The sequence below is a fragment of the Gallinula chloropus genome, assembly GCF_964237585.1.
Source record: "Gallinula chloropus genome assembly, chromosome: 7".
In the NCBI taxonomy this organism is placed as follows: Eukaryota; Metazoa; Chordata; class Aves; order Gruiformes; family Rallidae; genus Gallinula; species Gallinula chloropus.
The window spans coordinates 32,110,372-32,136,594 of record NC_140092.1 but is presented as its reverse complement, the minus strand read 5'-3'; positions in this window follow the sequence as shown (position 1 = coordinate 32,136,594).

Genomic DNA, 26,223 nt, shown 5'->3' with positions numbered 1-26,223 from the left:
TAGATAATTTTCTGCCTCTTTGGGAGGTTAATCAGATTTATATGATTCAGCCTAAATAAAATATGAGGGCACAAATTTAATTACTAGCATTCATTTATGTTGGGAGAGAAATGTTATGATGAGAACATTTGTTATTTAGCTAGCTAGTAATGAAGTTTCTTTGCTGAGTTAGTTACAGAATTTTGTAGAAATAGTATAAACTGATTTGTCACAACAGAGCAAAGCAGGGTTGTTAAGGGTAATGAATGACATTCTTACTGACTGAAAGCAAAAATCCTTCCTACCTTGAAAGACTTGTAGCTGTCTGAAGGCAGTGGAGGAAATGGAAGATTGTCCTAATTCTCTGAAGTATCGGTTGGTCATGAGGCAATGGACTTCAGCTGTTCCCTGTGTGACAGAGTTTAAAGCCAGCATGCTGTTCAAATTTGGTTAATTCTCAGCTTGCTTTAAACCTTTGAATTTTCCATCTTGTTCCTAAACTTTTTCCAGCAGATATTCCAACTAGCAAAGAACTCTGTATAGCACATGAGACTAATATTTTTTCCCTGACCCATTCAGCGCTCCTGCAAACACAAATCACGGCTGATGAGATAAACTTTGATCCTCTCTCATTCTTTGTATCCTCCTCTGATTTTCTTGCTACATAAATGTATCCAAATCGCTGAGTTTTAAAGCCGCTGCACTTTGTATCCCTAGATATCAAATCAGGCAGCAAAAGTAAGGAGTAGACTCTGAAGAAAATAAGAGTATGAAGAAATTAAGTGAAGCAAATCACGTAGATGTGTAGTATGCACACACATCCCCCTACTATTTGTAGGTATGTATTAGACTACAAGAACCCACGTCAGGAGACCAGCGCAGCAACACAAGCAAAAAACTCATAGGAGAAAAATGTCAGTGCCCCATAAAAAAGAAATCCCTCCTGGAAACTAGGAGGGAAATCCTGAAGCTTCAGAGTAAAGGAAATTGTACCAGATTTCCTGAAACATGGTATTTTTCTTCTACCTCAGGAAGACAGGGAGTACTTTTTGACCTTAAAGTTTGCTTTCTGAAGTGACTATATAACAATGCCATTGTAAAAGGCCCTCTTCATTCACACTTAATGACTTCCTTATCAAATTCACACAGTTGACAAGCCAGAGGATGATTTTTGTAGTTGCTCCAACTCACAACTGTTCTGGGATCTAGGAGTCTAGCTGCTTTTTGTGCCTTTTGCATTGCCACCAGTAATAAAGAGCATGCAGTTCTACACAGCAGAACTCATTCAGCTCTGGGAGGTCTCTGCAGTGCAAACTGAGGGAAAAGTCTTGGTTTTAGCAGTAAGTTGATAGGACTTCGAGGCTCAAAGGGTACTGATAGGCAAGAAGGGGATACTTAAAAACTTGCTTGTTTTATAATATTTATGTTACTTTTATTTTCCTTCTGGCTCTGATTTCCTGTCAGGTTACTGTAAAATGGTTGGCTTCCTTGGAAAGAAAAATTGATATAATCTTAGTGAATAATCCTGAGGCCGCTGATTGCAGAAAGCTTTATAATAGAAGTCTTTACTGCATGTTGGCTATTTTGTACCAGCAGTTTCCCTGCTGCTTAAGATTCACGCATTTTCATGCATGAGCCTGTGTCCTGGATTCACGGCTTGGACTTGTGTTTCAGTTTCTGGAGGGGAACCTGAGAGGCAGAGTCATTTAAGGGCAAAGATTCTGTAAACACACATGCAAATGGATTTATTCAAATATATGTGTGCGGGTTGCTGTTGGGAGTAAAGTCACTTAGTCGTGTATGACAGCTGCTTCTGACAGAAGACTCCTGATGTTTCCTTGCCTGAGTGTATGTTCTATTTCTAAGGAGTTTAACGGTATGTAGGAGACAACTGGTTGGGAGTGCACATCATAGCTTGGCTCCAGGGCATAAGGAGAGACCCAGCCTGGCCAACGGAGATTCCTCATGGATCTCAGCATCCACATAGAATTTAAAGGTCTTCAGGGAGACCAAACCACTCTGTCTTCAAACAGAACAGAAAGGCAAATAACATTCATGGCAAGACCCTAGCAGTATTATCATGAGAAATAGTATGACTGCGGCGTTGTTGGGCAATACCACTATGTAAGATGTTATTTCTTCAGGGATCTTTGCAGGATTTAGATGAGGTCTCATATGAAGCACCTGACCCAAACCAGCAGCCCATAATTCCGTTCATCTTTACGATTCACATGCTCTGGCAATGAGCCCAGCTCCTGGAGCTGCTGTAGTCTTTCAGCAGTGGTAAGCTCTGCTCTCTCCTTGCTTCCCCACTTCATGATGCCTGCAATAAAATGACATTGGAATGTCTGCAGAGACCTGCCTTAAAACCAAACATATTTTGCAGACCAGGCTAATGACTTCAGCAATTCAGAATGAATGTTCCTAGCTCTTCTGTGAGATGTCTGATAAACAGAAGTGGGTAAAGTGTTTTTAAAATTATCATGAACAATTATCCAAATGAATATATTAACTTATAACTTCCTCATATTGAAAGAGCTTGGTCTAATTGGTTTTGATATTTTCATTTTGTGATAGAGAAAATTAAGAAGTAAATATTTCTGTTGTTTGCATAGATGTTTCATTCCCTATAAATTACCAATAGATAAAAATTCTTATATGTTATTGCTGGAATATGCGAAATTCTCCTTTGCATATTGTGAACTTTTTGTGAAGTCTAAAAGTAATGGAAGACATTAAGCAACTTACTGGTTTTGTTGACTGGCCTTCCTTACAGTGCATTTTTTGCTTTGGGATACACTGGGAAGGTAAAGGTGATGGGTTTTTCACAGTGTGCTTTTTTAGATGTTTATCTGTAGTCATTGTGAAATATGTCCAGCAGTAATATGTCAAATTCCCTAGCCACTGCTCGATACCTATTTTGAATGTCAAAATAACCAGTAAACACTTTATTATCTTAGTGAAGCTACCATTTGGTGTCTGTATGAGGGGAAAAAAAAATCAGAACTTCAGATAAAATTTCTGTCTTCAAGTATTAGAGCTTTTCTTAGAGCTTTTCTCCATCACTGAAAGAAAATTCATGCTCTTGAAAAAAAAAAAATGAACTGAACTGTGAAGAATACCATTATTTCTCTCTCATGTGAGTACCTCAGAAACGTCATTCAGTTTTTAAAGTTCCAGTAAGAACTTTTTTCTGAAGTCTATTCCTCTGGTATAATTGTGATAACAGGGGGATTTCTTTGTTCAATTTCCATTCATATTTTCTGCCATTAAACACTTCTCCTTTGGCATGTTTATATTAACTACTCTGCTGGCTCGTACAGTTTTTGCTTGCTTTTACATATTGGGAGTTAATGGCCAAAAACTGCACCCTGGTTTAATGGATTCCCTACATTAGAAACACCAGGGGCAGTTCTGGTGTCTGAACTCTAAACACCTTTTTCCTCTGAATACTTGGGGATCAGAGTTAGAAAAGATAATGTGATGCATATATAATGCCTGTCATTCTGAGGAAGGTAAAAGTGCCTTTTAAACTGCAGTACAGTGTTTGGTGTTTGCTTTACTGTCTACTAAATGCAGTATTCTCAAAGCAGGGGTAGGGAGGCAGAAAATACACGTCTTAAAGCACACAGGATTGGTAGACAGTATTTCAGGAACTAATTAAGGTCTCCATCCAATGAACACAATAAACCATGGGTGATGTGAGGGATCAAATCAATATGAACAAGACCACCTTTCAAACAGCTTTTTCTGTCTGGTTGTGCCTTTTACGGTCCTGTTTTGATTTCACAAATACCTCAAAAAACCAAAACCCAAACCAAAACAAACCAAAACAGGATGAAGAAAACAATTTGCAAATTTCTGAAATCAGATATAAAAGACCTGCTCTATTTTTTTGGTCCTGCCTGAGCCCTGTAAATCTTTAGACTATCCTGAGATTTATTAGGACAGTTAAACAGTCCTCACAAAGGCTCAAGGAAGGTGGCAGAGAAACATCCCTGTGCTGCACGCATGCTGTGGAGGCTTCAGCCTGCTTGTCTATGCAGCTCACCCCCCGCCATCAGTACACAGCAGCGTACATACTTTTGTGCCACAGCTTCTTATGCATCCATTGGAGCTGAGCTAAGCCCTTCGCCCAAACTCTGACCTTGAGTATACAAGGCTTTGTAACTCCTCTTAGACACTGCTGTTTACTTGGTCTGTTTATGATAACCGGGTAGAAAATTGCTCCATTGTACTGCTGAAGAGCGGATCGGTTTCAAATTGCTCTGAAAGGCAGCCAACAGAACAGCTAACACCATGGGGCCACGTTTTTAAATGGCCTTCGGTCTGGCTTTCAAGTTTGTGTTCCCAGGTTTGCGCTCTCAATCAATTGTAGAGAAAAATAATTTCAGGCCCAATTAGCTGTGAACCTCCGTCTCCTAGGTTTAGAGAAAACTGAATAAATTTATGATTGAAGGGACAGTGGGGAAATGAGACAGCCCTTGAACTTCCCCAAGTGCAATTGGTTTGGCTGGTCTTTTGTTTTACTCAGATTGTATGGGCTTTTCTTTTTAAGTTGCAATGGTGTTAGTCATCTCTGCCTCTTTAATCACAGAAACACAGAATTGTAGGGGTTGGAAAGGACGTCCAGAGACCATTGAGTCCAGCCCCCCTGCCAAAGCAGGTGGCCTAGGACATATCTCACAGGGAGGCATCCGGACGGGTCTTGAGTATCTCCAGAGATGGAGACTTCACCACCTCCCCAGAGAGCCTGTCCCAGGGCTCTGTCATCTTGACCATGAAGTTCTTCTGCATATTGGTGAGGAACTTCCTGTACTCCAGCTTGTTCTGTCCCCACAAACCACTGAAAAGAGGCTGGCTATTTCCCCCTGTGCCCCACACTTGAGATATTTATAAACTTTACTCATATCCCCTCTCAGTCTTCTTTTCTCAAGGCTGAACAGCCCCAGCTCACTTGTCAATATAATATGTAGTAATGGAGCAAAATCTGTCAGAGGCTGAGCATTTTCCTCCCTTTACCTGAATCCGTGGTAATATATTGGATTGAAACTCTGGGTCACTGTCTTCAGGTAAACTGCCATTTACTTAAGCCAAGATTTCAAATTCACACAGTGTAGGTGGGGGGAAATGTGGGGCGTGCCACACCAAATTTAATATCAATTGTCATGACAACTCTTAGAATCTTTCTTTGTTCTCCAGGATGCTCCAGGAGCAGTGCCGGAGAGAGATGATTTGGTCCAGAGTGCAACATTTAGTTTCTGTGCAAATACTCCAGCATCTTTGATGCCCTGAGAAAGACAAGGTTCATTTTCTTGCTCTTTTCTGTGCATTTCAAGATCTTTCAGTCTCTCCCACCAGAAGAAAAGACTGAGCACATAAGGAATTGAGAACAGCATGATTTTCAGTGCAGTCTGTCACCTGAAATCACTTCCCTTGGGGATTGATACAGGCCTAATTAAAGTCACCCTTAGGACTGATGTTCTTAGCAAATTTCCTTTTACAAACACACCTTTCTTAATGAACTTTTTCATAGGTCTGTTCTGTCATTATTATTGGTACTGGGTTTCTCACTTCCAGCTAAGAAAAAAGCTATGGAAACAGCTATGCTTTCTGATAGAATCACTGTACTGATAAAACTAGTACACTATACAAGTGATCAAGCTGAACGTCTGATACGGCAAGAAGTGTGTGAGAAGTGTTGTATGTACCTTTCCTCTTCTCTTACATTGACGGGCCACTGCTTACAGTGAGTAATACCTCATCTGAGGAAACAGTATTTGCTCAACACCAGGAAAATGAAGTTAAAATTTTGCTTCCCCCCAGAAAATCATGTGAAGGTCATGCAGGAAAACTTTCATTGCCTTGTGCAAGAGCAGTTAAAATCTCTTTGGAGCAGTTTGGCTTCAAGTTTGGTTTGATGGTTACTGTGAAAAGGATGACATGTCTCTGAAATCTTGAAGGTAGAAACCACGTACTTAGAATTGTATTTCTATCCCTCCACTGGGCAAAGGAGCAAATGTTCTTTGCATAGAACAGATACCTGGCCTCAGGACAGATGAATGCCTTTTTAAACTGCAACATTTAAAAATGAGTTGGCCCTCATTTTGAAATGAGGATGCTGCTGTACCCTATCCTTCTCATGATACTGAAGCCAGAGGCTTCCCTTAGGGAAACTGTCAACTATTTTCTTAAATTATACCTGAATAATTTATGATCCTATGTCATATATGACATAGGATGTTCTGATTTGTTAGAAATGTTCTTTGGTTTGCTTTTTGTCTTCATCTGTAACTGACAGTTTATTAGGATTTATAACAAAGCAGCAAGCAGACAAAAGCAGCCCTTTTGTTAGAGAAGTGGTTTTTACATTGCAGGAAATGAACCACCAACTTACTGTAAAACAAGGAAAAAGGACATAGAGAGGAAGTTTACCACTGATGACTCTTTATGTTGATGGTCCATAAGGGTTTATGCTCCATTTAATGTGTACTTAAAGTATATAATGAGACATATTTCTGTCCCCTGATATTCTATGAGGAAGGTCCTTCAGTCTCTCCCAGCCATGATCCTAAAAAATGCAAATCAGACCATCTTCCTTCATGGAGGTGTGAATTTTTTTCACAACAAAAAGATTGCCTTCACAGTCCTAGTGCAAAGTCTAAGTACAGCCTCAGGGAAGTCTAGCAGAAAGCCTACAAACATGTGGCAAGACTCTGAGTCCTGAGTTTGGTGGGAGATTTTTTGGCAGAGGCTGCCAATGGCCTTACATTGGGCATTTCAGTCCCCAGCTGCTATCTGACAGATGTGCTGGAGGGAACAGCGTCAGGCTGTTAGTGCTATTTAATCTCCTGGTCTCCTTGGTAGGCTTTCAGCCACCGGATGTGTGGTGGAACTCACAATCTCTTTAAATCAGAAGAGCCTAATAAATAACGATGAAGCTCCTCCAGCCTCTGATTAGTTTACTATACGGGGGAAGTAGAAAGCAAGCAGTTTTTTGTATTGACATTTAAGGTACAAAAGAGCAGTTCAAAGCAGACTCATGTAAACACTAAGTAGATAAGAAGTTTGAGGTTCTTGGAAGTCTCGTGGGAAGGAAAAGAAATACCCTTCTCTTTGAATACAACTATTTTAGGTTGATTTTGGTCAGTCCTGCACTGCAGCTGTAAATGATTCCAGGTTCCCATCTCCAAGATGCAGTTACAGCACAGCTTTAGAGCTGCACAGCACGAAGGACTGAGCTATGTCAACATATCTGTGACATTCCCATTATGGGAATACAGTTAACCCTCATTCTCCAGACAAGTTTGAAACAATCCTGTATTTGCATCTGGGGACAGGCAGGTTGTGCAGGAGTTCCCTGACCCAATTATAGCTGTAGCTCTGACAAAGCTTAGCTCTCAAAGCAGGTTAAAAAGCTAAAAGGACTGATTCATGTTACGTGCTGAGCATGAAAGTTTCTTTGAAGCAGATCCACAGTGCTCTAACCTAAAGTTCAATAGGCACCGCGCCAGTCCCTCTGCTGAATCCCATGTGAACTTTACATTGCTTGGCTTATTAGTGGCATTCGGAATGCCTGATGTATTTTTCATCATTCAATCAGTCTTGTGGTGTAATGTAAATCGTACAGTACCTTTCCTTAGTGGAAGGGCTGTTTTTTCCAACTTTGAGAATATCAGCTGCATAATACTTTACTTTTACCAGTGGAGGCTAAACTTTGTTTTGTCATTAAGTGAATTCTGGTTTTTTTCTGTGTACTTGTCTATTATTCCCTGCATTTAAATGAGGAATTAGCTTGCTTGAATCAAAGCCAAATCTTTTTAAGCTATGCCTTGTTGAAGGGCAGTATCTAAGGCTAGAAGGTAGAACTGATCTGCCAGTGAAAGTCTCAGTTTCCCCTATCATAAGAAAACAGTTGACATCTGCTTCAGGGACATTTCTGGAAATAGGCACATGTACGCTTAATATTTTGCAATTGAGGTGAGCAGGTGTTGAATTTTCAACTTACTGGGCTCTAAGGCTTCCTTAAAAGCTTTTTGTTTCTTTCTCTCTTCATCATGTGAGAAGTCTGCCTAGCCCTAGAATGGCACCTCAGCTTTCCTTATGTAGAATTGGGGCTCCGCTGGCATTAATCAGAGTTTTGCTATTGTCTTCAATGTAACAATTACACATCTGCTGCTCAATAGCCTGATTTTAATGCCCCCATATTTACATGCAAATCTTCATGGAGATGTTAAGCACACTAGAGTGAACAGATTTTGGTTGTCAATTCATTAAGTGTTAAATTCTTTAATAACATACTCGTATACTTTTACATACAGTTGAAAGAAGCGAAAAGTGGGAAGACTGGAGACTATAAGGACAGGTAACTAGCTCATGTATCAATTACAATGAAAATATGGGCTTTGGGGGCCTGCCAAAAACTTTTGATACATGGCCATTCATCTGCTGTTTGAGCCAACGCACGGTAATTGATACCTGAGCTAAGTCCATTAAAGACAGATAGCATCTATATAACAGATTGCACTCATGTAGAGATAGCTAAACCATTGTAAAATAAGTTAGCATGGGTACTGGAAACAGCGCTGGAATAGTATGTGGAGATCAGGATGGGCTAACTTAAAGGACCAAGAAAAAAATTTGTATGTCAGTTGAGGCAGTAGAAAACAGTGGAGGAAAAAACCCCTGTGTTTAAATAGCACATGACTGAAGTCTTACAGAGAAAGAAAGAGTCAAAAGGCAAAAAAAAAAAAAAGAGAGACAATAAGACAAAAAAAAGTCCCAAAGAATTGAAAGGAAGAATTGTGCACACAAGAAACAAAAACTAGGAATTGAAAAACCCTGAATCTATCAGAAAGGACCTATGGGACTATTATTAAAAAGGGAATAGATAGTAGAAAGTGAGAAATATGAAAAAAACATCTGCCATAAAGATAACAAGGAGAATTCCAGAACCTTGTGAAAAGCATTTTCTTGTGACTGTGCTTTGCTGCAGGACCTCAATTTTGTAACTTATTATCAGCGTCTGTTGTTGGAGGAGCCAAAGCTTAAGGGCAGAAAAACAGGAAAGCATTCCATTGAAATCAAATCTAAATCCAGACATGAGCCTGGTTTTCAACTTACAGGCCAACTCTAAATCCCTTTAAAGTTTGCCTGTCACTTAATTGTACTACAAAATCTTGGCAGCCTCCTCACATCACAATTCTAAGCTGTCAAAGTAAGTAAAAGTAGATATAAAACCCCTCTATCGTCTGTCAACTTTTAGAAACCATTTTCTAGCTGCAATTATGTACCAAGCAATAAGTTCATTGTGTCAGGTCATAAGGCCCAACCTAGCAAATTAAGGTCCATCAAACTTACTTAGGCCTTGCTTTATTAGGTAGCCTTTCTGGGACAATAAAACCCACCTTTATTTATCATATGTGGAACTAGAGTCTTTAATCTCAAGTTTCAGATAATGCAAGCCTGTTTGAACTGATATACGAAGAGAAAGATAATTAAAACAACTAAAAATGCTCTCTCTTCTCTCTTGTGTGGCAGGCAAGCTCTCAATTACATGTATAGGCAGTGGAAAACTTTTTATCTGGTGTATGTCTATGAACTTCTGGGACATATATAGCAGTGTAGCATCAACGTGGTGTCACATCTTCTTCTGTACAAGCTATTGTAACCAGTGGCCTCATGAAAAAATAAGAAGGTCACAGATATCTGTTATAACAGCACATGGAATACCTCGGCCTGTGTTCCCCTGTGGATGTGATTCATCCATCTGTAACGATTCCACAATAACTCAAAAGTTATTTTACCTTTGCATTGAAATTTTGTAGCATAAACAACTTCACTGTTGGCTAAATGAGGGAGAGAGTATGGGAGCAGGGGACCAAATAAGGGAAAGTTTTCTAACTGCTCTGGTAAAAGTGGTACTGAGATCCAGGCTGGTGATTACTATGCCACTTATCAGTAAAAAAATGCGGTTTCAAACCAAAGTATTTCATCAGCCATCACTGTAACTGATGAACAGCAGAGTGGGCTGACCAAGGTTTCACATTACTTGCACAGTACCAACAGAACTCTTTGGATTTTAATGACATTGCCTGTGCTTTGTAGTGCTGCTTATGGGACTTGCACTCTGCTGTTCACAAATACCTGACATTATTTAATATGGTTGTGTCACAAACCATTCAGTAATGGTAAAAGAGGGTATTAGCAGTTTTCTGAGACTAGAGGTGCTGAGTGGAAGCACTGGCCTGATCTTTACTGTAAGGGGAGACCTCAGTTCAGTGGGATTTTGATTTTCAAACTGAGTTATTTTTAAAGGGTAGTTGTTTGAACACAGAGAAATTCAGCCCTGGGAATAAGAATATATATTTATATGTATAAATAAATCAAAATCTTAATGTTTACATAGAAATAGTGGTTTTCTATCCTGTGTCCTTTTTGAAATAGTTACAGGTACTTTCATGGGTTGTGTGTTGCTATGGAAATGTTAGGAAGGGGTAAAGCACAGAAGAAGGACAATTCTGTTTGTAAAGAAAACAGAAAACAGGTGAAATGAAGAAAATATAATTATTCCCATTTTATAGCTGAGAAATTTCAGGGCAACAAAGATAAAGAGCCCAACTGTTGTGGAAATCTATCATTCCTTTTAGGATCACCTGTCATTTAGGCATCATTCTGCCTGCAGGGTATTCACAGAGCATCTACAAATCATCACCTTCCCTTCACCCTCTACCTTTCTCTTGCGTCAGCATACAGATACACTCCTTCATCGCAGCTGTCAAAACGCTCTTTTGTAAAAAGACCTCAGAGTAACCCCACCACCCCCACATCTAAAGACATATTGCAAAGCCCAGCAAACAGTCGAATTCACTACAGGAAGAAAAGAACAGGCACTACAGGTAATGAGACGTCGCTTTCTGACCCACCAAATGTCACTGTGTGGATGTGGGCCATCCATTCGTAACATTGCAGAGTGACTATGCAGTCTGGGAAATGTCTTTCCTGATAATTTTTGTTGTTTCAGAGCTGACAGCGAAGGAAACTGGTGGGTCATATATCTCTGTTAGCCTTGACAGGAAGTTCTGTGCTCTCTTGTTGTCAATGGTGAGAGTCAGAACATGTCCAAGATGCTAGGAAGAGGTCAGAACTGAAGTTTGTATTTAAATACCAAGTCTTAGTAACGTCACTATAGCCTTCCCGTTCCTTCTCACACCTGTCAGGCATCCCCGATCCTTGCATTCCGCAGCTGATCAGTGCCTGAGTCCAGGGTCAGTGAAAGCTTGGTCAGAGATAACAGCTAACAGGAGACAAGAGTGGAGGAAGAACAGGAGAAGGTGGCCATCCCTGTTGCATGTGCAAGAAATCAAGCACTTCAATTACCAACTTGGATGGTTCTGTACTACAGTTCCTTGTTGGAGCAAGGAGCCTGAAAAATAAAATTTAACATAAAGACTTCTCTGTACCAGAATCTAGAAAGGTCCCAGTAGCTAGACAAGAAGGTTGTTCCTCAGGAACAGCTGTTTATTCAGTAGAAGAGGACCCTCTGCCTATGTCCTTTACAGTTGCTTTGCCAGACAGTCTGTATTGAGCCTCTGATCAAAATGATCCAGGACCTCATTCCTATGGCTGTGGTCATAGCAGCTATAACTGTGTCTGTAAATCCTCTGAATATCTTGTTTGAAGCTCCTGGTGTGAAAAACTTGGTGGAAAAAATCCACCTGACTGAGGATTCTGGAGTCATGCTGCAAAACGAGGTACTTCTCTCTTTGGTCACCATGCTGGATATCACAGTATCACAGACTGTTAGGAGTTGGAAGGCACCTCAAAAGATCATCTAGTCCAACACCCTGCCAGAGCAGGATCACCTAGACTAGATCACACAGGATCATGCCCAGGTGGGTTTAGAGGGAGTCACCTACTTGCATCTCACTTCCATCCTTCCACTGTACTTCCACAGCACAAGATGAGGGCCAACCAGCAGCCTGATGTTATTTGATCTTGACTGTACACTCCTCCCCTCCACCTATTCCTCATGTATATTTATCTTGCAATAAATCCTGTTTCCTTGAACTTTACTCACTCTTATTACTAGAGTTGTGTTCATCTTACCTCTGAGGAAGATGGAATAACCTCCTTGTGAGAGGGATTGGTCTGGAGGAGAGGCCAGGTATTATCTAAATAGCCCAAACCAAGTAATGGACTGACCCTGGACTGAGGCAAAAATAATACTTAAAGCCTTTTTCACCTAAAACTTGAAGCATGTGAGGCTTTTTTACATATTTTACAGACTTGTAGGAGGAAACACATCCCAGAATAGATGTCATAGTGTTCATCTGTGAAGTGTAGAAGGTGGAGTTGGTGAAAGGTCTTTGCATTTCTTCCCAGGACTTGTTAGGTGGCATATGCCACTATTGTATCAGCTTGCCTCAGGGATATCTTTCCCATCTCACTACCTCTGTGGATAGAAACCAATAGCACTGTCATATTCTCTGTTCCTGTACTGCCCCCACTGAACTCAGAAATCCCTATTACTTCCTTTCCAACTCCCAAAAGTATTCATAGCATTGCTCTCAGTCATAATCTGGGGTGTCCCCTACATCTTCTAACAGCCATTCCTGTCCTAACAGCCACCCCACGCTAATCTCATCTGGAAAAATCCCACACTTGTCATGTCATGTCTTTCACTGTTTACTCATCTGTAAGCCAAGGCAAGCCCTTAAGGAACCAGTGCTCTCATCTGGTGTTCAAGCCTCCTTTCTCCTTCAGGAATGTCAGATCTAATCTATAGGATTGAGTAATTATAATTCAGGTATTATAAAATATGAGGTCTTGAAGGACAGCAGTGGATGGATGTAAATGTCTTGGAGGTAGGAAAAGCACCATGGTAGGGTTTGGATGCAAATCTGAGATGTCAAGGTTGTCAGAGTTTTGTGTGCTGAACATGTGTGAAGGGTCACCTGAGAGGTGTAAGAAGCTTTAGACTTCTAAATCTAGATGTCAACGTAATACAAATGCCAAATGACTGACAGGAGTGTGTGAGCATGTGGGGAAGAAGAAAAGAGGCAAGTAGAGTTTAGATGCCAGTACAACCTGAGATGTATAACTGGACTGATTCCCAGATAGAATGACTAAGTTATTTCCCAAAGTCAGTTGAAAAATCTGTAATGCAGCCAAGAACCAAATCTATCACCTGTATTCCAATTCTTCATCTTCTACAGCTGCAGTCTAAGCCTACTTCAAAGTCATCCTGTAGACTGTAAGGCCTCTTCAGCAAGCTACCATGACTGATAACTTCTAACAAAAGGCAGTCCAGGCTTTTTACTTAAAATGCTTACATGATATATTTTTCTAGTGTTGTCTTTGAAAAAAAAAGTTGTTCCATCAAACAAATATGTCCATATAACAAGGTGTAGTTGGATCAGGTGTTTGACTCAGATGAGAAAAACATCACCTCAGAACTGGTGTAGTCCTGTTGTCTTTGCTGTCATCGAGCATGAGTCTGTGTTGCTGGGCTGGGAGCAGGACAAAGCAGCTCAGGCTTCCAGCTGGACAGCTTCTGAGCCTGAATTGGCTTGTTTGGGTGAAGTTCAGACAGCAGCTGTTCATGACTGCCTACACTTGTATAAATTGTCAAGCATCATTGAAAGAAAGGCTGTAAGAGTTAAAGGGGTAAGTTGATTTCTTAGTCCCAAATGCTCTGTATTACTGCAGCTGATTATGGGGGCTGCAGTTTATATGGTTGGCTGACCCTGACTGGAGGCCAGGTGCCCAGCAAAGTCAACCTGTCATGCCCCTCCTCAGCTGCTCGGGGAAGGAAAATATTAAAAAGGGCTCATGGGTTGAGATAAGGACAAGGAAAGATCATTCACCAATTAGCAACACAGGCCAAATTGAAGAAATTAATTTTATTGCCAATCAAGTCAAAATAGGGTAATGAGAAAATAAAAAGTAAATCTGAAGACACTCTCCTCCCATCTCTTCCTTCTTCCCAGGCTCAACTCCACCCCTGATTTCACTACTTCCTCTCCTGAACAGTTCAGGGGGATGGGAGATGGGGGTTATGGTCAGTTCATTTCATGTTGTCTCTGCTGTTCCTTCCTCCTTGTGGGTAAGACTCCTCACATTCTTCCCCTGTAGCAGTGTGGGAGACACACTGTCTCCAAAGAAGACAGTCCTCCACCAACTCCTCCAATGTGAGTCCCTCCCACAGGCTGCAGTTCTTCTACCAACTACTCCAGTGTGGTTCCCCTTGCAGTATCACAAGTCCAGCCATCAAACCCCTTCCTGTGTGGATTCTTCTGTCCACAGGTCCTGCCAGGAGCCTGCTTCAAGCACAAATTTCCTGTAGGCTACAGGTGTGTATATGTTCCACCACTAACTTCTATGGGCTGCAGGGGGAAGCCTGCCCCACCATAGTCTTCTCCATAAGTGGCAGGGGAATCTGTGCTCCGATACCTGGAGCACCTCCTGCTCCTCCTTTTTCACTGAACTTGGTATCTGCAGAGTTGTTCTCACTCTTTTCTGGCTGAAATTCCTCCCAGTGTTTGGTTTTTAGGTTTTGTGGGGTTTTTTTTGTTGTTGTAGTTGTGGGGGTTTTTTTTCCCCTTCTTAAATATGTTATCCCAGAGGCACTATCGCAGTGGCTGATGGGCTCAGTCTTGGTCAGTAGCAGGTGCATCTTGGAGCTGGCTGGTATTGTCTCTGTCAGGCACAGGGGAAACCACTAGGAACTTCTTGCAGAAGGTATCTGTGTAGCCCCACACTATCAAAACTTGGCCATGTAAACGAATACGGACCTCTTCCTCTAACAATACAATGATGTAAAATCCAATAGAAAAAAAAATCGCAGGATATTTCCAGACTTCTTCTAAACTCCAGTGTCTCTTATACCTTCTGGTTATTACAAGGCAGAGAAGTAAAGGATGCCGAATAAAAAAGATGAATAACACCTTGAAAGTACATTTTAAGTCTTCTGGAATGTTTGCTTACATTTCCCAGGCAATACATACAGCAGGCTGTTTACATACTGATTTTTCCAGCTTCTGGCAATCAAAGAACTTAACAAGAAATACTGCCTTGTGTTACCTTTCCCTGTTCAGATTGCTCTGATATGTAGCAACTGCTTCAATATCACCAGTTTACTAACATCACCAGGAACTGTAATACGGATCAGCTGCTGGAACGGCAAATGCTGTATGTCACTGTGAACTATGGTCAAACAAGAATGTGGCTTCTTTGGAAAAGCTTGTGGAGGCTTAGCTCTACTCACAGTTTTGTTGGGTAGGATAAGGCTTCGTGAGGAAACAGAAAGACCAGACCTATGGCTCCAGATTAAATCTTTGCAGTACTATGCACATAGTTTATTCTTTGATATAAAATGTTTAACTTCTATAGATGGTGATTAAAAATGTCCTGGTCTTTCCTTCCTTTGCCTCAACTTGAGAGTTGAGGGAAAACCTGAGTAGAGTAGGAGTCTTTCTGCTAACTCTTTCCAAGGTCTGCTAAGAAAGATACAGGGAGAGGAATATCAGGGGGAATTTTGGGGTGCTTAGCACAAGAAAACTTGAGGATCAGATCTGCTATGCTCATATTCAAAGGAAGAGAAATCAGTGGCAGGAGTGTACTTCAGCTTAGAGCGTAGGCTGGAACATCAAAGACAGAAACTGAAGTAAAATAAAAAAAAATATAGTTGTAACTGCTTAAAGGAAAAAAAAGACCCTCAACTTTGTTATCATTCATCTGAGACATAAAAGCACAGACTACCAGTTAAAGGAAGCATCTCTGTAAAAGCAGGAGGAGCAGGAATATGAGCATTTTCTTTTCCATAGGAAAGGAGAATTGAACCCAGTTCCAATATTAAAATAGATAGCTGGGAAATAAATATTTTACTTGGCTATTTGCTGGGAGGGGAGACAAAACCCTCCTTTTTGGCAGTAGCACAGTTAGGAGAACTTGGAAGCTTAAATAGACATAAATCCCTGAGAGGTAACAGTGTGATGTGAGACTATAGAGGGCATAGCAATAAGATACTGGGATATTCTCAGCAGCATTGTATTTGCTATGTTAACATTATCTTATTCAATAAATTGATGTATCTTTTGCTGTATTTTACTAGGTATTTGAGTTTGTGTTGTATACTTCCACTGTGTATTCCTGTTGCATATTTTAGTAAGATATATAATTCTGCCACAACAAAAGCAGGTGCAATAAAGCTTGACTGATTGATGCTGCTTGTACATTTTAGACTGGCATGGGGAATCAGCCTGAATTTGCAATTTGGCAGTAAATGGATATTGATACGAAAACTTTCAGTGTAGCACAAAGCTTGTTACTACTCTACATTCAGGTACTGTTTTCTTCTGGGTTTGAGATGTCACTTAACCTATCTAACTGGGAGGAGTAAAATATTTTTACTTCTAAAAGTTGCAGGGTGCCATGACAATGAATGATTAAAAATAGAACAAGCGCATGAAAATCTATTCTTTGAAAGCTAGATTTTTTTTTACTGTTTCTGCTTTATGTCATTTTAGAGTGATATCCACTGTTACATGCAGATTCTACCTGACTACAGAAGGCAGAAAGGTTCTCGAACAGAAATGGTTCATTCTTTTTTGACTGTCTGTGATAGAGGGCAGGCTTCTGCTTCTTGGTTCAATTTATGTAATTGTGTGAAATCAGCATGTGCTGGGTTTGGCTGGGATAGAGTTAATTTTCTTCATAGTAGCTTGTATGGGGCTGTGTTTTGGATTTGTGCTGAAAACAGTGTTGATAACACAGGGATGTTTTTGTTACTGCTGAGCAGTGCTTGCACAGAGCCAAGGGCTTTGCTGTGGCTCACCCCACTCCACCAGCAAGTAGGTTCGGGGTGCACAAGGAGTTGGGAGGGGACACAGCCAGGACAGCTGACCACAATGCACCAAAGGGATATTCTGTACCATATGATGATATGACATCATGCTCAGCATATAAGCTAGGGGGAAAATTGGCGGGGGGAGGGTACAGTTTAGGGAGTGCCTGGGCATCAGTTGGTTTGCTGTGAGCAATTCTGTTCGTTTGGGAGTGCCTGGGCATCAGTTGGTTTGCTGTGAGCAATTCTGTTCGTTTGCATCACTTGTTTTCCTTGGGTTTTATTTCTCTCTCCTTTACCTTCTCATTACAATTTGTTGTTACTATTTTTAAATTATTATTATATTCTTATTATTAAATTGCTCTTACCTCATCCCACAAGTTTTCTCATTTTTACCCTTACAGTTCCATTCTCCTTCACATTGTTGGGGGTGGGGACTAAGCAAGTGGCTGTGTGGTGCTTAGTTGCTGGCTAGGGCTGAACCGCAACACAGAGCAAGGATGCACTGAGGTGGGCTAAGAAGTGGATTGTTTCTTTCCCTAAAAAGAGAGGTGTAGTTTTCCACTCTTAACCTCCTCCTTAGAGAAGTTAGACAACATAAACTACCCTAAACCTCTGTAAGCAGCACCATTTTTTATGAGGAGATGGTGGGATGCCTAAGGAGATATACGCTTACAGGCAGGAGGAAGGAAAGCCTTACTGAAAGACTTCAGCAATAGGAAAGGTAGTAGCATCTTCTGAGTACAATTAATGAAAATAATAAGAAAATAAACAATAATGATAATAGCATTAATCTTAGAAGACCCTTTGAAAAAATCTTACAAGTTCCCCTCTTGGATTACAGGATATTGTGCCTATGGCTCTGGCCTGACATAATGGAAAGCTTCCTGACACCCCACAAGGGTTTCTCTGTTTGTTCTCTTCACATATAACCCTCAAAACACCCAGCTGTTATTTACCTATAAATTTCTTCAATAGGCACTGATGTGTATCAAATGTACTGGATTTAAGTTTGATATACATTTCTGGAGCACAGTGTGCACTGGTGGCTAAGAGGGCCAATGGGATCCTGGGATGCATCAGGAAGAGTGTGGCCAGCAGGTCTAAGGAGGTGATCCTCCCCATCTAGTCTGCCCTGGTCAGGCCCCACCTGCAGTATTGTGTCCAGTTCTGGGCTCCCTGGTATAAAAAAGACGGGGACCTCCTTGAGAGAGTCCAGAGGAGGGCTACAAAGATGATTAAGGGCCTGGAACATCTCCCCTATGAGGAAAGGCTGAGTGAGCTGGGACTGTTCAGCCTGGAGAAAAGAAGACTGAGGGGGGACCTAATCAATCTTTATAAATATCTTCAGTATGGGATGCAGGGGGAATTGGCCAGCCCCTTTTCAGTGGTCTGTGGGGACAGGACGAGGGGCAATGGCTGCAAGTTGGAGCACAGGAAGTTCTGCACCAACACGGGGAAGAACTTTTTCCCAGTGAGGGTGAGGGAGCCCTGGGACAGGCTGCCCAGGGCGGTGGTGGAGTCTCCTTCTCTGGAGATATTCAAGACCCGTCTGGACGCCGACCTGTGCAATATGAGCTGGGGAGCTGCTTTGGCAGGGGGGTTGGACCCGATGATCTCTCGAGGTCCCTTCCAAACCCTACAATTCTGTGATTCTGTGATTTAAAAAGGACTTCAGAACTTTTTCCTTCATCAAACAACGAGTTTTGAAATGTGTCTGTTTGGGAGGGACATAGGTCTTTCCCTGTTAGTAGCAGCTGCCTCCTGTGAAACTTTTCTGCTCCCCTTCCTCACTTTCACCATGTCACACCTTTCATAGGTTGAGTGCTGCATGAGCAAAACAACTGAATTAGGTAAGACTCCATGATGTACCAGATTTCAAATAATTAGGAGAAAAATAGACATGAGATTCAGATAGCACACCAATACTCTTTGAAAACATGCTGGATGACATACTAAAAGTCATGGCTAACACTGGTGTGCCCTCATAGTGAGCACTAACAGCCCTATGAATAAGAAGAGGTTGATTAGATATTCCTGAGGAGTGTCCAGTTATTGGTTGAGATGATGGGGGTAAGGCAAGAATACAGTTCTAACAATTCTTCATCAAAAGCACAGTGACTGTAGGAATATCAATGAATTGAATCAAATCTATTTAATTTCTCCCTCCTGAATTAGAAGCTCCTTAAGAAGTTTAAGGGAAGTAATGTTTGGAAACAAAAAGAAAAGTTTGAAGAGTTCTTTGAAGAAGAGTGAGGATCCCTGGAGCACTGCATCTAATTTTGGAGATCTCTGGAGCACTTCTAAATTTCATATCTTGGCAATGTCTCAATTTTCTATCAGGGAGAGCCCCACCTAGGTGCCAGTCTCACACCTTCTGCATGAAAATCAGGCTTTGATGGGACACATGCCTTTGATCCCTTTATAGACAGTATATTTCCCCAATATATTCTCAATCAATATTACTGGACCAGCAAAACGCGGCATGTTCCCCAGTTGCATATTTAAGCAGTTAAGAAGGATAATTTTGTCATGCTTTATCTTTCTCAACAGGCTTACTAACCTTATCCTGATGTTTGCTTAAAAATGAGAGAAAGAAGAAAGATCTGATAATTGATGAAATCATAATTCAAAGGTCTGATAATTGATGAAATTATAGTGCACTTCTGGCACCTGAAATAGAAGGACTGGGAGGCTGAATGGTGATGATGGTGGTCATAATGTGTCAGAAGGTGACAAATCATGATTTTCTTAGCCTTCACCATGGCTGATAGCATGAAGAGACTCCTAAACCACATAGTAAAGTGAAAAGCTCATGCTGGAGTTCTTAGAAACTATTTGCTAGTTATTTTAAAAGGTAGAAGTACTGGATAGTATGAAGTATCATGCTTGTCTGATTATAAAACCAAAACAAAATCCATGTTGTAAATTTTCCTAATGTATGATATCATAACATATCAAATAGACACTCACCTGGTAAAATATTTTTATTGGAGAAAAACAATCATTGGTAACTTCATGAATTTTAATAGGACAATTACACCGTGATCAATAATGTTACATTTAATGATTTCTCTTTCACCAACACTTCAGTGTTGTCAGTTGACCTTTAATGGAGATTCAGTGATGCAAAACAGTTCTTCTGTAGAATCTGTTGTAATGAGACTGGGCCTTCTAAAAGCTCAAATGACATCCTCAAGTTCAGCTAATGAAAAGTGATCCTGAATTATCTAGCATCATGCAAATATCAGAAGAGAGAATTTTCTTTACCTAAAAAACCCTAGCTGTTGTCTTTGATTGGCAGATTCCAATCAGTACCAGCCTTATTAATTATCCTCGTGTTTTCTTGCTGCTAACCGAGCCAAGAAAACATCTGAAACTTCAACAATGCCCTTGATTGTCATGGTAGGAATAATAGACCTGAAAGTTCGATGCTATCAAGATAGAGATTTACAAACTTGATTTTTCACAATGAAGTAAAGAAGCTGATCTGAACACTGATAAGTGTAGGGGTGAGGATGTGGGTTGCATTGTAATGTTGTTTATCTCATTTGTCCTGAAGGCTTAATATTACCAAGCCAAGTTCTTCGCCAGGGTACAGACAGTTTATGTCACATTACAGGGAGTATTAAACTGCAAAATTAATATCTTCATTATAGGATATCCTCCTCATGCCAAGTGGACCCTATATGCCTACACACTGGAGGGGCCTCCAGCTCACTCCCCAATTCACGTTAATAGAGGGAGAAGCTGCTTTTCTGCAGCTCAGTTTCTGTCACTGATCTCAAACATCATTTGCTTTGCCTATAACAATCCATATCAGAGTGGTCTGGAATTGGGTGAAAGCCAGGGTCATTTTGTATCATGTTGTCTCCTTCCTCTTGACATTTGCTTTATGATTCAAGGTGCAAAGGAGGCTGGGAATGCCCAACACTCCTATTGACAGGCAGCAGGTCTGTCTGCAGAAATCGTTAGCAGGCTTTTAGAAATCTTCAGAAAACATCTCCAGAGTATATGACAGGTTTCCAATATAGCAAGTGAGTGAGTGGCAGATCCCTGTCAGACTGCGGTGTTTTGAACTGTATTTGAACTTTAAGATTGTTTCCTCTGCCTTCCTCGGGATGGTAACGAAGGCTTTGATATATTGTAAAAAATGGCTTTGAGAAGGGAAAATGTTTTTAGGTCACAGCAGTGTTTTTACCATCTAGGCACAATTTAATTATAAAGGCTACATTAGAAAGTAGAAGCAGATCTACAGATCAGTGAACGCTTGATGCTGATGTGTCCCAGACCATGTCACTATGGACTAGCTTTCTTCTTGACCAGTAGACCAAGTATCTTCAGCAGTAGTTGTGCTTTAGATGCTTTCCTTAGGCTCTTCTTTTGCTTTATCTTCATCATGGCAGAGTGCAGCTTGAGAGGATTCTGTGATGCCACAAGTATGTCAAGTTGGAGATGATGGGGAACATTGCTTCAAAACCAGCAATCTAAACTACTAAGTTGCTAAGAATGCACCTGAAGTCTTCTAACATGGTCCTTCTACTGCAACTCCCACGTACAGTTGTATGGTCTGCAAAAGAGGAAGCAAATCCTGTTACAATTTGTTCCTTTAAGACTTTGCAACACAGAACTATTCCTTCCCTACTCGTGGCAAAACAACCTGTAAAACATTTAATCTATGCAAATTTTAAAAGTTTAGGTCAGCATTTTTTTAGTTACACTGATAGAATCATAGAATCACTAAGATCATCTCGTCCAACCAAGCTCATCTAGCCCCACCACCCCCCTACCACCTATATTACTGACTAAACCATGTCCCTAAGTACTTCACTCAACCTTTCCTTGAAGACCCCGAGGGATGGTGACTCCACCACTTCCCTGGGCAACCTGTTCCAACGCCAAACCAGTCCTTCTGAGAAGAAATGGCTGCCAGTAGGTTTAGACTAATAAATAAGTATTTGTGAATAAGCAAAGAGCTTAATGACATTTGAAAGATTTCTTTGAAAGACATGTGAAATTGCAAGAATTGGTTAAGGTGAACATTTTCTAGACTATGTATGTGAAAAAAAGGTGGGTCTCAAGGTTGAAGCTGAGAAACCTAAGAATTTGTATGGCTGTGAATGAAATATTCCTGGTTTATTATCCTTTTGTATGCGAATAATGCATGTCCCTGCAGTGCTTACTTCCTTGGTCAATTTGAGAGCTAGGACATGGGGTTTCATTTGTGATCTGCAATTGAAGGCAGATTATATAGGGAGTACTTTTGCTTCTCTCTTGTGCTTCTGCGCAAGAGACACATGCATCTCTGCAGTTATTTTCTTATTAGACCATATCTGGTCATACAAGAGTGGTTTTCCTGAAAAGTCATTGAGGATAAGGCACATTATCAATAATATGTGTATAAGTCTATCTACAGGAATTGATACAAAAAACCTGAACAAACAGGTGGTGCCCAGAAATATACAGTTAGGTTTAAGCCTCTAGGCATTAAAATGGGATGTGGTTCCTTTTGACAGAATAAAAGTACATTTTTTTTCTTTTTTTTTAAAGATGCAAGGACCTAAGAGGTTTGAACCAAACATTTTTGCAATAAAATCTTTACTAGCTCTGATTCTTCATGTATTTTACTTCACAACCGAATGGGAGGGTCCTACAGGGGCTGTTGAAGGAGTGTATAAACTATAAAATGAGAAAAAAAAAATATGCAAATTAAACTTTCTTTCTGTTTTCTTCTTAAAAGGAAAAAAAGAAAAAGTAGAAAAATATTTTCTTACCTTTAGGATAAATGATACTCCACAACTTGATATCCCATTATCGTAATTGTTATTACGCATAATGTTTTGTTAGCACTGCTTTTGCTACTGCACACACATCTGAAGAAAATACTTGTGCTCAGTATTGTTAAGGCAGTATTGAGATTGCTCATTGGGTTTGTTAATGTATGGTGAGTAAATGATGAGCTCTTCCAATTTGGCTCAAGTCACTAATTGCAACTCATTTTCTCTCTGCTTGAGGAGCATTTCATTTCATATTGAAAAAAAATAAGAACAAAATCCCTCTAATTAAGTCCTGGTTGATGCTAACATGTGCTTGGGAATGTCAGTGGCTTATTTTAGGAAACATCTCTGCCAAGCCTATGTTGGTACATAAACAGACAGGTTTCAGTGGCACCACTCAAGTCAGGTCAACACACATGAGCTGAGCACCGAGAATGGACAAAACACCGTGTGCTTCGTGTTGTGAAATCTGAAGTGAAATCTCTGTTGTACTCTTACCTCTTGTGCCAATGGTGATCTCTGTTGTACTCTTACCTCTTGTGCCAATGGTGATACATGAGCCTCTCAACATCTTTTGTGAGGTTTTAGAACGTTTATAGGTAAACCATACTAAATTGTGCAGGCTGCTTTCCCACTGTAGGGAACTTGCATGTGGTAAAAGGATATCAGAGCACAGAAACAATATTCTGGAATTTGAGAGAGTGTTATAAATAGAAATAATGTGTAGCAATGGGATTTTCTGTAAAAGCAGAGATTATTGCCCAAGCTAACAGCTGTAAACAAATATTAAGCCTTTTTTTCTAGAAATATTTTAGCATTTCCAGTTACAGAAACACAGTACTACAGAGCATAGCCCTAGTCTGAATTTACATTGTCTTTTCCTATCTTTGTAGAATACAATAACGTATGTTGTTTGGGACAGATAGCTAGAGGCTATTTTTTTTTTTTTTGTATATTTATTATGCTTTTGGCCTAACAAATAGACATTGATATCATACATCCTACTACTCCGTAGGGAGTTAAAGTGGTTTTACTCAGAAAGCACAGACTCTTACTTAGTTCTGAAGGAAGAATTTTCTTTTTATTGGGTTGTGGTTAGTGACTCCAACTTAGAATGTTGCTGCAAGAGAAGAGATCAAATTGCTCAGCATAATTTCATTCAAAATCCTTCTTAGTGAAGAGTCATATGTCCTTATATTCCTGTTGGCTTGGGAAAGAAACTGATACTGTGCAAACCTTTCCTGGCTCTGGCTCTGTGTCTGTGAATAAAATTAGTTTATTTGGATTTATTCTTTCCTTGTGTTTCTAGTACTAGCTTCCATCCTGCTATCATAGCTAGCTTTGATCTTTGGGGACACATTGCTCAATTATATCAGAAATTCCCCAAAGCTGTGAAACTAATCTCTGTCAGGGGATGGTGGGCTGTAATTGCCATTGTCCTTCAGGAAGTATTACTGCCAATGCTTCAGTTTTCTTATTATTGTTTATTATTAAAATGATACCCACCCATTTGCAGACAGGCAGGCTACTAATTCTGTGGCTTGGCCTGCCTTGCAAAGTGGTTTCTGACTTTGCCATGTCACTGAATGCCAGGGGAAAGGATTATGCCTCTAAAATCCTATCCTATTGTATTTTGACTGTACTGAAGTAAAGGATTTGTGAAGGATTTGAATATTGCTGATGGAAATGGCTCCTTTCTAGTTTGTTATTCATTAAGATACAGTCCAAATAAATTCATCTGGGGCTGGTGGTTATGTGTTTCCTGGGTGATGTGGTTAACAAGGTTATAACTATTTTTTCATAAAATAAAATAAAAATCACAGAAGGGTAGGGGTTGGAAGGGATGTTTGGAGGTCATCTAGTCCAACCCCTCTGCCAGAGTAGGTTGCACAGGACAGTGTCCAGGTGGGTTTTGAATATCTCCAGAGAAGGAGACTCCACAATCTCTCTGGGCAGCCTGTCCCAGTGCCCGTCACCCTCACAGTAAAGAAGTTCCTCCTCATTTCACTGGGCATCTCTAAAAAAAAGACTGACTCTGTCCTCATGACATCCACCCCTCAAGCAGTGATAAGATTCCCCTCAGTCTTTTCTCCTCTAGGCTAAAGAGTGCCGAGTCCCCTAATCATCTGCTCCCTGTTCCTCTTGAACCTTGAGGATAAATTCTCCTTTCATTTAATATGATGGAAAAAATCCATCCCAAATCTATTCTCTAAGCCTAAACTACTCCAAAACCCTACAGATGATATAATTCTACTGTTACAGGGGTCTCTCTAGGAGCATGCTGTGACAGCCATGGAACAGATGTGCCAAGTAGAAGGATTGAGAGACTTGTTTGGTTACAATAACTGTAGCAAGGTTAAGTAAGAGGTGAGATGATCTCCCTCACTGAAAAAATCTATCTTGGATTGGCTCAGAAAAGCTGTCATGGCCCTTGTGAAGGCCATATGGGAAAGCTATGAGTAGGGAGGTAGGTAAGTTGTACCTCAGAAGTGTGTCAGTGCCCCCTGAGATCTGCATTCTCCAGTGCAGGTGTCATAGGAGAAAGGAGATCTCTACAGCTTTTATTGTGTCTGGATGTTTTTTGTTGTTTGGGGGTTTTTTTGGTGGTGGACTTTTGTGTTCTTGTTTGTGTTGTGGGATTGGTTTATGTCTGGGGGGTTTTTTTTGTTTGTTTTTTTGTTTGCTTTGGTTGTTGGTTTTTTTTTTTTTTTTTTTTTTTTTTAGGAGGGAGAATGTCATGACACAGGGTTTTTTTGCCTTTGTTTTGCATTCTTTCTGATATCCTGAAAAGAGATCCTGAATTCACTGCAGCCAAAGTTGGTGTTTAGTCAGGTCCTCAGTTATAGATGTTGAAGATTTTTGCCTGTCAAGATAGGCAGCTTCTGCCAGGGTACCCTTCAGCAAGTTACTTCATAAAGTGCATGTAAGGTATAATTAAAATGTTGTCAAGATAATTCTCTTCTGTGTAACTCACAAGAGTAATTAAGCAGCTAAAAATGATGACTAGAAAGTACTGCAACTGTGTAGGAGGCATGTGCCCAGCTTTTAGATCCTGAGTAGGAAAAGGAAGCTGGCAGTTCCCTGACCACACTAGCAGTGCTTTTCTTACTATCTGAATGCTTTGCTACTTAGTCTTCTAGAGAATGTAGAAAAGCCTCAGGGAGAACAATCATGAGGAAACTAGCTAGATGACACTGCCAAGTGATTAGTTCAGGCCACCTTTTGCTCTTCTTAATGAGGCAGGTAGTTAACTCAGGGTGAAGACTTGCAGCTGGATAAAGGAATTTATATTTTTTCTCCTTGTTCAGTATCAAATACAAAACCATTTCTGAGGATCTGCAAGTCCTAATTTTCTGTGGGACTCTGACAAGGAAAATGGGTATGCTTATAACAGGTCTGGGGATCACAGGGTTTCTCTGAAATTGTCTTTGAAGTATATTCCTCTGAAAATGGAGTAGGAGTTAGTCCTTTTATGTAAGTGACAGCACACTTTCACTAGCTACAGTGCTCACTCATGGCTGTAGGTATTTTCCTCGCCATCCCAAAGGAGCTCCCAATCAGTTGGCTGCTGTCAGCTCTTCACTTCTTTGAAGCTGTGAAAAGTTGTGTTAGGTTCCAATA